The 12,318-nt window shown below is 39.2% G+C and overlaps 1 long non-coding RNA gene across 1 annotated transcript; it reads right to left on the bottom strand.

The window, feature by feature from the left end:
* Window positions 1–7,044: 7,044 nt before the first annotated feature.
* Window positions 7,045–11,916, bottom strand: LOC129655241 (uncharacterized). Its single transcript, XR_008715848.1, has 3 exons — window positions 11,656–11,916; window positions 10,508–10,570; window positions 7,045–7,251 (listed from the first exon to the last, which is right to left on the bottom strand). It is a non-coding gene; the product is annotated as an uncharacterized LOC129655241 (long non-coding RNA).
* Between the last annotated feature and the right edge of the window lie 402 nt (window positions 11,917–12,318).

Genomic DNA, 12,318 nt, shown 5'->3' with positions numbered 1-12,318 from the left:
TCAATATTGGAAATGGACATAGATGGACAGAAAAGACTGAATGAAGAGCTGAACAGCCAGGGAAGGAGTGGGGAAATAAAAGAAATTTTATATTAACCATTCTAATTTCTCGCTGATTGCCCCCTCCCTAATTTTGGAATTTAATTGCATAAAGTATAAAATAAACTTATAAGTAGACTTGTTCATCAGTTTCTTTTTGGGCAATTCTTTTGAGACTTCTAGTTAATAGGAGGTACTCAAATATTAATGAAGACACTGGTTTTTGGTCTTCTGATATTCTGTGAAAGTTGAAAGTGTTAGTCACTCAGTTGTGTCTGACTCTTTGTGGCCCTGTGGACTGTAGCCTCCCAGGCCCCTATGGTCATGAAATTCTCCAGGCAAGAATACTGGAGTGGGTAGCCATTCCCTTCTCCAGGGGATCTTCCTGACCCAGAGATCGAATACAGGTCTCCTGCACTGCAGGCAGATTCTTTACCATCTGAGCCACCAGGGATGTCCTTCAGATATTCTATATGAAGTCCTTTATATTCTATATGAAGTAGCAAAACAACCCTGAATTTAAAAGGATGTCTGTAGAAAAGAAGCCTGGGTATATGTAAGTTGTAGCCTGATCCTTTATTATTCTCTTCAGTGACCAAATTAGCAGGGACTGTAATGGCACCCCACTCCAGTACTCTTTCCTGGAAAATCCCATGGACGGAGGAGCCTCGTAGGCTGCAGGCCATGGGGTCGCTAAGAGTCGGACATGACTGAGCAACTTCACTTTCACTTTTCACTTTCATACTTTGGAGAAGGAAATGGCAACCCACCCCAGTTTTCTTGCCTGGAGAATCCCAGGGATGGGGGAGCCTCGTGGGCTTCCGTCTATGGGGTCACACAGAGTCGGACACGACTGGAGCGACTTAGCAGCAGCAGAAGCAATACAGCCAGAGCAGTACCAGATACACAGAGGGTGCTTTACAATATTTATTGAATTAATGCATTAATTTATGAGTTGTGTTGAATGAATTAGTTCTAATAAGTTTAGTGTGAACAAGACCTTGTTTAGACTTCTTCCATTTGGATTGGATTAGTAGTTTTTCAGTAGTGTTTTAAACTGAGGCTTTCAAAACTTCATGCTTTCCTCTGTGGTCTGGCCTCTAACCATCGCCAATTCACTGGTTATTTGAAAATGTCAGCAACCTTGAGAGATTTCTCAGAAAATACCAAGGAGTATTGCTTCAATTTCTACACTTGCTGTCAAACTCAGGATCAAGGAAGAGAAAAATAAACGCTGGATTTTTTTTTAAAGAGTCTTGTTTCTTCCCTGAAAATTTAGTTTGAACGTATCAAGACTGTTGTGAAATATAACTTTTTCTTCTATCCTGAAACTTCTGCTTAAAAATCTCAGTGCAGACACCACCTTCAGTTGATACATACTTGATAGTGTTTATTTTTAGTGTTTCTACCACAGCTTTAGAGTTCATATGTTCATGATAAATTCATTCCTACAGAAGTCCCAAAAGATGACATGATCCCTTACAACTGACATGATCCCTTACAACTGAATTCAGTAGGATTTTCCAACTAAACCCTCTCTGTCTCAGAAGATCTCAGCGCAGTCCTCCTGGCTGTGTTAGCAGTGTCAGATATCTGCAGCTTTCTTCTGATTGCCTTTCCATTTCATCAATTCCATCTGAATTCCTAAAACACTGAAATTTGTTATTAACAATATCAAGTAATTAATTCCCTAAAATTGCATGAATAGACAGTTCTGTCATGGCACTGCTCTACTCCATTTTCTGTGAAGTGATAGGTCTACTTTAAAATTGGAAGAGAAGAGAAAAATATAGGAAACTTCAGTTGGCTCAGATTATTGTCTCTCACTTGTAGTTGCTCACAGACTGCATTCTCTTGAGCTGGGGGCTGTTGCCCAAGCTCTTCCCTCTCCATGCAGTCCTGCTCAGCTCCGCCTCTCTGCCTTGACCTGGCTGGACTGTCACTCTTGAGATGGCTTCCTCGGGGAAACCACTCTGTCTGGGTCAGATGCCCCCATGACCTCCCCAACACCATGTTTGATCTCTATCATGACTTTTATTACACTATTTTATAATTCTACTTCTTTATGATTCTAGTATTTTTCAACTATAATTCTGTCTTTACAGTTTCACTGTCTCCTTTCTTCTTTATCTTTTTACTGTTGTCTTCAATATTTTATTTCTAGCACCTAAGTTGGAGTCCCTAAGTCCATGTATGGAAGGAGAGAAAGCAAAAACAAAGCCAGAAAATATCTTTCAGCTTGAAAACTTTTTTTCACATCTTGCAGTTAATCCTATGTTATATCTTTCAAGAATTCTGCAAGAATTCCCTGGAGGTCCTGTGGTTCAGACTCTGCTCTCACTGCCAGGGGCCTGGGTTCAACCCCTGGTCAGGGAACTAAAATCCCACGAGCCATGTGGCCAACAAAAAAAATGAAAAGATTTCTAGTCTTTATGATGCCTGAAGTATGCTTTGTTTTTCTTTTAAGTGTTAAGTCTCTTGATTCAAAATTTAGCTTTTAAATTGCACATCAGATTTTCATTTTTTGTTATTCCACACTCTAATAAGGTAAATTAGAATTCTTCAACTAATGCAAATTTCAGAAAGAATATGCAATGTATGAAGCGAAAGTCCCATGATAGAAAGTATTTTGAGTGATTTCTTTACCACTAATATCCCAAATTCCTAGAACACTATCTGGCATGCAGTAGATGCTCAATATTTACTGACTGAAGCATAGTTTTATTTATTTATTTATTTTTATTTCTTTGGCTTTTTAAAATCTATTTATTTTAATTAGAGGCTAATTACTTTACAATATTGTATTGGTTTTGCCATACATCAACATGAATCCTCCTGAAGCATAGTTTTAAGCCAATACCCTAATCACATCCTAGACAGGAGACATAAAGAGAAAAAATAAACATGGCTAGCCAAGTGAAAGTAGCAGCATTTATCAAAGGAGGAAAACAAGGACAGTGATTAAAAACTCAGGGGCAACCCAATGATGGTTGTGGAGCTTTAGCCAGCTCTTGGCCTTATTCAAGTTATGGAAACTCTCAGGTCCTCGGTTATGACCCTGGAAAAGTATATCTCATATTATGTACCTTCTAGGTTCATTGTGAAGATTGAATGAGAAAAGGTAATTAAAGCATTCAATACAGTGCCCAGCACAGAGAAAGCACTAATTAGGCATGACTGTTTGTGGTGCTAGTGGTAAAGAACCCACCTGCCAATGCAGGAGACATAAGAGATGTGGGTTCAATCCCTGGGTTGGGAAAATCCACTGGTGGAGAGCATAGCAACCCACTCCAGTATTCTTCCCTGGAGAATCCCATGGACAGAGGAGCCTGTTGGGCTACAGTCCATAGGGTCACAAAGAGTCAGACATTACGGAAGCCACTTAGCATGCACTCATTATTATTATTTGGAAATTATTGCCTCCTAACTGGCCAGACGTATTATTAATGCTATAGCAACCACATGTCCTGTGTTACTTTCTCATCTTGATTCTTTTATTATATCAGATTTATGAAAAAATAGAAATTCCTATAATCCAGTGACATTTTTTAAAGGTAGCTGTTGCAGTTCCTATGAACTGAAAAAATTGAATCCAGCTGAACAGTCTGAAAGAAGCATTGCCAAACCTGTTTCCAGCTTTAAAAGCCCTTCAGAAGCTATTTTATAGACACTTGATGTTGATTTTTTTCTTCTCTCTTTTCTTCTTCCAATTTTGCTTTCACTTTCTTGATTTCTTTCCCCTTTATACCTCCCTGAGGATGGTCTCAGACACCAAGAACAGTAGGTAGGGCTGCTGGTTCCATACATTTGTTCATGACTATATCATTTAAAAACCCTGCTAAGTCTCTAATGTATCCAAAGGAACCCAATACTAAGGAAATACTGAAAGAAATTCAGTGATAAATATAACATTCAGGGCTTCCCTAGTGACTCAGTGGTAAAGAATCCACCTGCCAATGCAGGAGACACAAGTTTGATCCCTGATCCAAGTGGATTCCACATGCCACAGAGCAACTAAGCCCACGAGCCACAACTATTGAGCCTGTGTTCTAGAGCCCGGGAGCCGCAACCACTAAAGCCCAAGTGCCCTAGAGCCCATGCTCTGCAACAAAGAAGTCCTCACAATGAGAAGCCTGAGCACCACAGCTGGAGAGTAATCCCTGCTCACTGAAACCGGAGAAAAGCCCATGCAGCAACAAGGACCCAGCATTGCCAAAAATAAATAAATTTTAAAAAAAATTTTAATGACATTCAGCAAAACATAGTGTAGTATCATGGGCCAAAGGCTAGCTTTGAAGTCACAAATGCCAGGGTTTGAATCCCAGCAAGTTTCTTAACTTTTCTGAACTGGGATATCATCATCTGTAAAATGGGATGAAGTTTACTGACTTGCGAGATTAATTAAGATTAGAAATGATGTGAATAAAACACTCTATCACTTGAGTGTTTAAATGAATGACATCCAAACTCTAAAATACTTAGAAACAAGTCTAATCAAAATATATCCAAAATACTCTTAATGAATGTAGTTTACATTTGTTGAGCTCTTCACTGTGCTGAATGACATCATGCAAGTATGTTGTTAGGAAGATGACTATGCCCAGTGATAAATTCATCATGTGCTCATAATGTCTAAGGTATATCCATTTCAAAGTGATGGGCTCCATGGGAAAACTGAAATCCAGTTCTGAAAACTACTCATTACTTTTCAAAATGACTAAATCAGGAGACAACATCAACAGTTACTTATTTTAATGGAGACATTTTTCAGAAGAAATGTCAACCACAAATCTGTCTTGGCAAATGCATGCTATGTTATTTTCTATCCTTTTCCTTCTCAACATTGGCAAGCAGATCTGCCTGAAGGATGAGCAGCTTTCAAGTTTCTATCAAGTAGGGGGGGATGGAGTCTGCTTACTTCAGTTTTTAATTCTTTTTATGTAAAAATCTTATGTTCCCTTTTAAAACAAGTAATATTTATGGAGAGGGGGTGTGTGTGTGTGTGTGTGTGTGTGCATGCGCCTATGTGTGAGTGGGTGTTGGGGGTAAGGAATGCAAACAAGTTTAAAAGCATTCATTATTCTGCAACCCAGAAAAAAGAAAAAACCTATTAACATTTTGAATCTTTTCCATGTAGTGTTTTTCTATGATATTTTGATAGTATGGTAGCTGAAATCATATTTTATTCTGCATTAAACATTTTTTAACTTAAAATTATATCATGAGCAATTCGCAAGATACTTATTTTCTGTTTTAAAGCCTCAGTAGTAATGAGTGACCTAGTGTATTCACTTCAGAGAATTCACATGAAATTCTGATTAGAGAAGATGTGAGGCTCCTTTGTGGACTTCCCAGGTGGCTCAGTGGTATAGAATCCACCACCAGTGCAGGAGATGCAGGAGACTCAAGTTCAATCCTTGAGTCAGGAGGATCCCCTGGAGGAGGAAATGGCAACTCACTCCAGTATTCTTGCCTGGAGAATCCATGGACAGAAGAGCGTGGCGGGCTACAGTCCATGGGGTTGCAAAGAGTTGGACATGACTGAGCACACACATGCATGCTGAGGGTCCTTTGTAAGTCGCTTGTAGAGCACATAAATGAGACTGTTATTTACTTGGAGCCATATGATTTGAGGAGTCAAAGGCCCATATTTATTGTGTATCTACAGAGCACTCTGCAAATCATGGTGTGGATCCAGAAAAGACTCAACACAGCTCCTGAGCCCAGAGAGTTACAGTCTGGTCCCAGAAATGAAGCTAAACTATGAAAACATTAGAGGAAAGCAGAGAGTTAAGCTCTTCTTTTGACTATGGGTAGAACTTAGCCTTAATTATTTAGAAAGAGTTCTCTATCCTGGGCTCTTTCCATTTTAAAATGATTCATGCTTCAGAGAATTTTTTTCTTACCTCAGACATAATTATAATTTTACTCCCAATAATGTGATTTGCCAGTCAAATAGTAAATTTCCAGTCTTCCTCCAAAAACAAAAAAGGGTGGGAGTGGAGAAAATTGTCTACTTTTGTAAACTCAGATCATTTATAATGATTGGTTTACATTAAAACTAATATTTTATAATGAAAGCCTCCCTTGACTTAAAAAAAAGGAATTGCAAAATGAGAAAGTTTCTTAAGATTCTGTTAGTTTATGCTATAGAAAAAAAATTTTTAATTTTTTTGCCAGAAGCTTATAAGGAGTATTTTTACATAATTATGTTACTATGGAAAATTCCCATGTTTGCCTATGTCTGAAAGGTGGAATTAAGAATAATCTTTATTTTTCTTCTCTTTCTCAACAAATTTTCCTACTATAACATGTATTCAACAAAAAATAAAAATTACTAAGAACTCATATGCTCTAAGATCAAAAAATAACATTGTCAACCAGTTCAAATAAATAAGAAGTGGGAGAATTCAGCTCAGATAAACAACACTCAGCAATATGATATCTACAGGAAACCAGTGAAATATTTTCCATAAGGAAAAAGTACATACAAGCTTACTTGAACTCTACAGAATGTCTCCCCAGATGATTCACTAACTTTTCTTCAAATTATTTATTTGGTTTCATGGTATGTCAAACAACTGTCAAATTCAGCGGCAGTGTTTTTTCTCTCTCTTTCTGTGAACTGTACTGGGAATTCATGCTATCAAAGTTGTCCAAAGTTAAATAACTTCGTCAGAGCCAGGAATTGAATTAACAGACCAAGAGATGGATCTTGGATTAGCTGGGGCTCAGGGATAAATTGGGAATGGGACCAAGTAGAGAGTTTAGAAGATGTAGAAGGTGCAGGAATGGCATAGGAAAAAAAGTTCCAGCAGTCAGCAGGAGAAAGAAATAGGGATTTTTTTAGGGCTCAGCCCAAGGAAGTTACTAGCTGTTGGTCCATTCATTAATTCAATAAGTATGTGTTGTTAGTGGTGGTTAGATTGCATAAGGAACATTAGAGTCTTTTTTGTTAATGAATTTATTCTCATTATTTATTTTTTGGCTGCACTGGATCTTTTTTGCTGTACATAAGCTTTCTCTAGTTGTGGTGCATGGGCTTCTCATTGCGGTGGCTTCTCTTGTGGCAGAGCACAGGTTCTAGGAACTCGGGCTTCAGTACTTGCAGCATGTGGGCTCCAGAGAGCAGGCTCAATAGTTGTGGTGTGTGGGTTTAGTTGCTACACAACATGCAGAATCTTCCCGGATCAAGGATCAAACCTGTGTCCCCTGCGTGACAAGGAGGATTCTTAACCACTGGACAATCAGGAAAGCCCTAGAGTCTTAATTAAAAGCAACATCTTAAAGCAAGTGGAGGAAGATGAGGCAAGGAGAGGAGAAAATATAGTCAAAGATGTGAGAGAAAAGGAGAACCGGGTACTATACCATACCTAAATTAAAAGTGCTCCGGGGAGAGAAGTGTCAACCGTAGCTTCTGTGGAAAGTCAAGCAAGATATGGGCTAGATAAGGCCCATTCCTGATATAAATTGGAAAGTAGTCAGAGAATTTTATAGTCCACTGCTTGTTTGGAGTAGACACCAGATTGAAGTCGGCAGAGGAGTTGAGTGGGAGGTGAGAAGAGAGCTGGGTGGGCAGGTGTTGGAACTCAAGACATTTGACTGTGAGAGAAAGGAGAAAAATAAAGCAGTGGTTTAGATGGGAAAGTGGAGCTGAGGAAACAGTTGTTCTCTTTTAGTTTTGCATCTCATTGTTTTTGTCTTAGGGTAGACTTAAGTGAGTTTCAAAGCTGGCATAAGGGACACAGTTGAAGAGACTGACACAACTTCATGAATGTAAGCAATATTATCTAAAAGTCTAGACTAGGTCAAAAAGAGCAATTCAACTGATTTCAACAAATATGTAAGTCATTATAGGCTGAGAGTCAAAAATGAACAAGATAAATGTCTTGCCTTTTAGAAGCTACAGTTTGTTAGCAATTCACCGGAAGATAATTTATTCAGGGGAAGAGACAGAAGGCCACATAATTAATATGTCAAAATAAAATCCAGCAGAAAATTACTAGAACAGGACAGACAGTACAAGCCCAGGAGCCATTCAGAAGTCTGCTGAATGTTCCCCACACAGGCTGTCTCAGTTCATGCCCCAGCTTTCACCCCTCTTGCCTAAGTTGCCCTCTCTCTTCTGCCCTTCCCTTCAGATCCTGTTTATTTCACCTTTTTTCCCTGACTATTCCAGCCTCTGTCCATCTCCTCTGTTTCTGAATTGCTTTACCACTTAATGTTGTATCACATTGATGGCTCTTAACCATCTCCTAAGAGGAGGTGCCATATTAGGGGAAAGAACTCCAGCTTCACAGTATCAAAGAGACCTGGGTCAAATTCCACCTCCATCATTTCCTACCTGCAGGACCAGAGCAAGTCCTGTTTCTAGTTTCTCTATCTTTAGAATGGGGGGGTAAACCTACTTCTAAAGGTCACTATCAAGAGTACAGGGGCTTCCCTGGTGGCTCAGTGGTAAAGAATCCACCTGCAATGTAGAAGACACAGGTTCGATTCCTGGGTTGGGAAGATCCCCTGGAGGAGGGCATGGCAAAAGGCTTCCCTGGTGGCTCAGTCGGCAAAGAATCCACCTGCAGTGCTGAAGACCTGGGTTTGATCCCTGGGTTGGGAAGATGCCCTGAAAGAGGGCATGGCAACCCATTCCAGTATCCTTGCCTGGAGAATCCCCATGGACAGAGAAGCATGGTGGGCTGTAGTTCATGGGATGGCAAAGAGTCAGACACGACTGAGCAACTAAACACACATCAAGAGTAGATGAAATAATAGCTGTTAGGCAGAACTGAAACAGTCTGCGCTCTTGACCAGACTGTGTGCCTTAGAATCCCAGTTCTGCCAGGGCATCTTGGGCAGGTTACTTAACCTATCTGGGGTTCAAATTCTTCCTGTATAAAAGCAGTTCCTAGGGCCTTCCTCGTGGCTCAGTGGTAAAGAACCTTACTTCTAATGCCGGAAACATGGGTTCGATCCCTGATCCAGGAAGATTCCACATGCTGAGGAGCAATTAAGCCCATGCACCACAACTATTGAGCCTGCACTCTAGAGCCCAGGAACCACTGCTGAAGCTATTGTACTCTAGAGCCTGTGCTCCGTAGCAAGAGAAGCCACCACAGTGAGAAGTTCATGAGCCGCAGCTGGAGGGTAGCCCCCATTCACTGCAACTAGAGAAAAGCCCAAGCAGCAACGAAGACCCAGAGGGCCAAAAATAAATAAATGAATAAAGGTTTTTGTTTTTGTTTTTTTTAAAAGGAGTTTCTAACTGATGCTTACCTCATGGAATTGTTGAAAAAATGAGGCAGTATCAACAAAGCCCTTAAAACATCTCTGGGCATATAAGTATATGTAAATATATGCTGTTGTTGTTTTCTTCTCTGCCATGTATTACTGCACACAAAAAATCGTTTACCTAAAATGTTTGCTAGTCATTTTAGCAATGAGGTAAACGTTTGCTACCCCTTAGCAATATTAACAATAGCTCTAGTTTTCAGATACTTTTACTTCAGTGTTTTAATATTTTTAAACTTTTGTGCTGTTTTGATTTTTCTTTTTACTATGTGTTTTTAATAATAGGCTCTATTATATATGCTTCCCCAACTGTAGTTCAGTACTTTAATACTTTAAAGCTGCTAAAAGTTCTAGATCCAATTCCAACATGTATATGTGTGCTTGGGGGCAAGCAGGGGTCCCCACAGCAACAAGCAACGCTCCAATACTAGCTGGGTGTCCTACAAGTCAACTCAATTCTGGTATTGTTTGTTGGGAAATTAGATCAGAGTCCACCACTTAAGGGCTCTATGCCACAAGACTGTCCTCTCCTCCACTTCAGACACCAGGCTGTCACCTGTGCTTCTGACCCACTAACTGTAGATTGGAGATTCCAGTGACCCCAACCTGAGTTCAGTTTAGTTTCCTAGAGCGACTCATAAACCTCAGAGAAACATTTTATTTACTAGATTACTGGTTTATTAAAAAAGGATAGAAGTCAGAAACAACAAAACAGAAGAAATGCTCATGGAGAAAAGGTATGAGGCATGGCTAGGAGCACACTGCTTGCCCCAAATCTCCATGTATTCACCAACCCAGAAGTTCCCAAACCCTCTCTCTTCTTTTGGGTTTTTACAGAGACTTCATTACAGAGGCATGATGGATTAAATTGGCTGTTGGTGGCTGAACTCAGTATCCAGTTCCACTCCTTTCCCTTCCCTAATAGAAATGGGGGTGGGGCTGGAAGCTCCAAGCCTCTAATTCCTCGGCAGTTCCTTTAGAGCAACCTACTTTTGGGTGGGGTGCAAAAGTCATCTCATTAACATAACAAAAGACATCTTAATTGTTGTCACCACTTAGGAAATTCTAAGGGCTTTAGGAACTCTGTTCTGAAAACTGGGACCAAGATCACATAACTATTTCTTATTATAAATCTCAATATCACAGACACCAAGCAAATAAAATGTTGCAACTTGTGAATTACCTGAAATGGCACTCTGGTGCCAGTGGGATCCCTCTTCTTAGCTTGTATTTCTTTATCCTGTATCTAAAAAGCAAAAGATTATAAATAATTAATTAAAATAATAAAGCTATAAATTATGCAAATTACAATTTTTTAAAAGGTACTCTAACAGAAATCTTACTCTAAGCAAGCTATTAGCCAATGCACAGAAGAAATGATCAACAAACACATCGTAAAAGTTTTTACTTCACTAGTCATCAGAAAAATAAAAAATAAGACTATTTTTAATTTGTTTTGTTGAAGTATAGTTGACTTAGAGTGTTGTATTACTTTCTAGTGTACAACAAAATGATTCAGTCATATATAAATATAGATATATATATACATATATTCTTCTTTATATAATTTACTGCAAGATATTGAGTATAGTTCCCTGTGCTGTACAGTAGAACCTTGTTATTTGTCTATTTTATATATAGCAATGTGTATCTGCTAGCATCAAACTCTTAATTTACCCCTCCAACTCCACCTTTCCCCTTTGGTAACCATAAATTTGTTTTCTGTAAGACTCTATTTTTGTATGTGTCAAATTAAAAAAGATTATTTAAAGTATAATATTCAGTGTTGGCTGGTAATTTAAATTGTTGCCACTTTGAAAAATAATTTGGCAAATATATCAAGAGCCTTGGCAATGACATGCCTTTTGACTTAATAATTTCACTCCTAGAAATCTGTTCTGATAAAATAACTATAGATAAAGATAAGTGTTTATGAACAAGAATATTTATCAAAGATATATTCACTTGCTTAGTGATTTCATCCACCCTCATGTCTATAAATTCTGACTTCCAAATTATATTTCCAAGTTCAACTTCTTCCTTGAACTCTGGACTCTCATATCCAACCATCTACTTGATGTCTTTTCCATTTGGGTGTCTAATACGCATCTCAGACTTTAATGTACCGACTGACCTGTCTCCTGATCTCCCACCATAAATATCCGCCAACCCTACTCTATTTCAGTCTTCTTTTCATTTGGATAGCACCTCTGTCCAATAGTAACTTAAGCTAAAAAATCTAATAATCTTTGACTCCTCTCCATCTCACACCCTACATCCAGTCTGTCCCAAATCCTATTGGCTCTTCATTCAAAATATATCAAAACTTACTGTTTCTCAAGACCTCCATCACTACCACCCTAGTCCCGGCTACACAAACTCTCTCCTGGATTATTGTTCAGTTCAGTTCAATTCAGTCGCTCAGTCGTGTCAGACTTTTTGCGACCCCATGAATCGCAGCACGCCAGGTCTCCCTGTCCATCACCAACTCCCGGAGTTCACTCAAACTCATGTCCATCGAGTCAGTGATGCCATCCAGCCATCTCGGATTATTGTAATAACCTCCTAACTGATCTCCTTGCTTCAACTGTGTCCCCTGAAAACTAGTCACATAACAGCCCAAGGAAATATTTTTGAAAGCTAATTAGATTATGTCACTCCCCTGTTTGAATGTTTTAACAGCATAGGGTCTTTAACAGTGGCCCTGTGTCTACTGTGGTGTCCTGTTACTGCTCTGACCTCGTATCTCCTTTCCTCTTTGCTTGTTCACTTCACTCACTGTGCTCCCTCCTGTTCTCAGCATGGTGCAGACCCAGTTCCCCACAGGGCCTTGCTTTTGCCGTCCTCTATTCCTAGGATGCTCTTGTTTGATAGCCACTTGGCTTACTTCTTACTCCCTTCAAGTCTCTGTTTAGATGTTACCTTTTCTTTAAGATTTACTTGACCCATTATTAAAAATTGAAACATACTTTCACCTATGCTCTCTATCCCCTT

Source organism: Bubalus kerabau, chromosome 6 (genome assembly GCF_029407905.1).
Source record: "Bubalus kerabau isolate K-KA32 ecotype Philippines breed swamp buffalo chromosome 6, PCC_UOA_SB_1v2, whole genome shotgun sequence".
Taxonomy (NCBI): Eukaryota; Metazoa; Chordata; class Mammalia; order Artiodactyla; family Bovidae; genus Bubalus; species Bubalus kerabau.
This window is presented reverse-complemented; position numbering and strand designations above follow the sequence as displayed.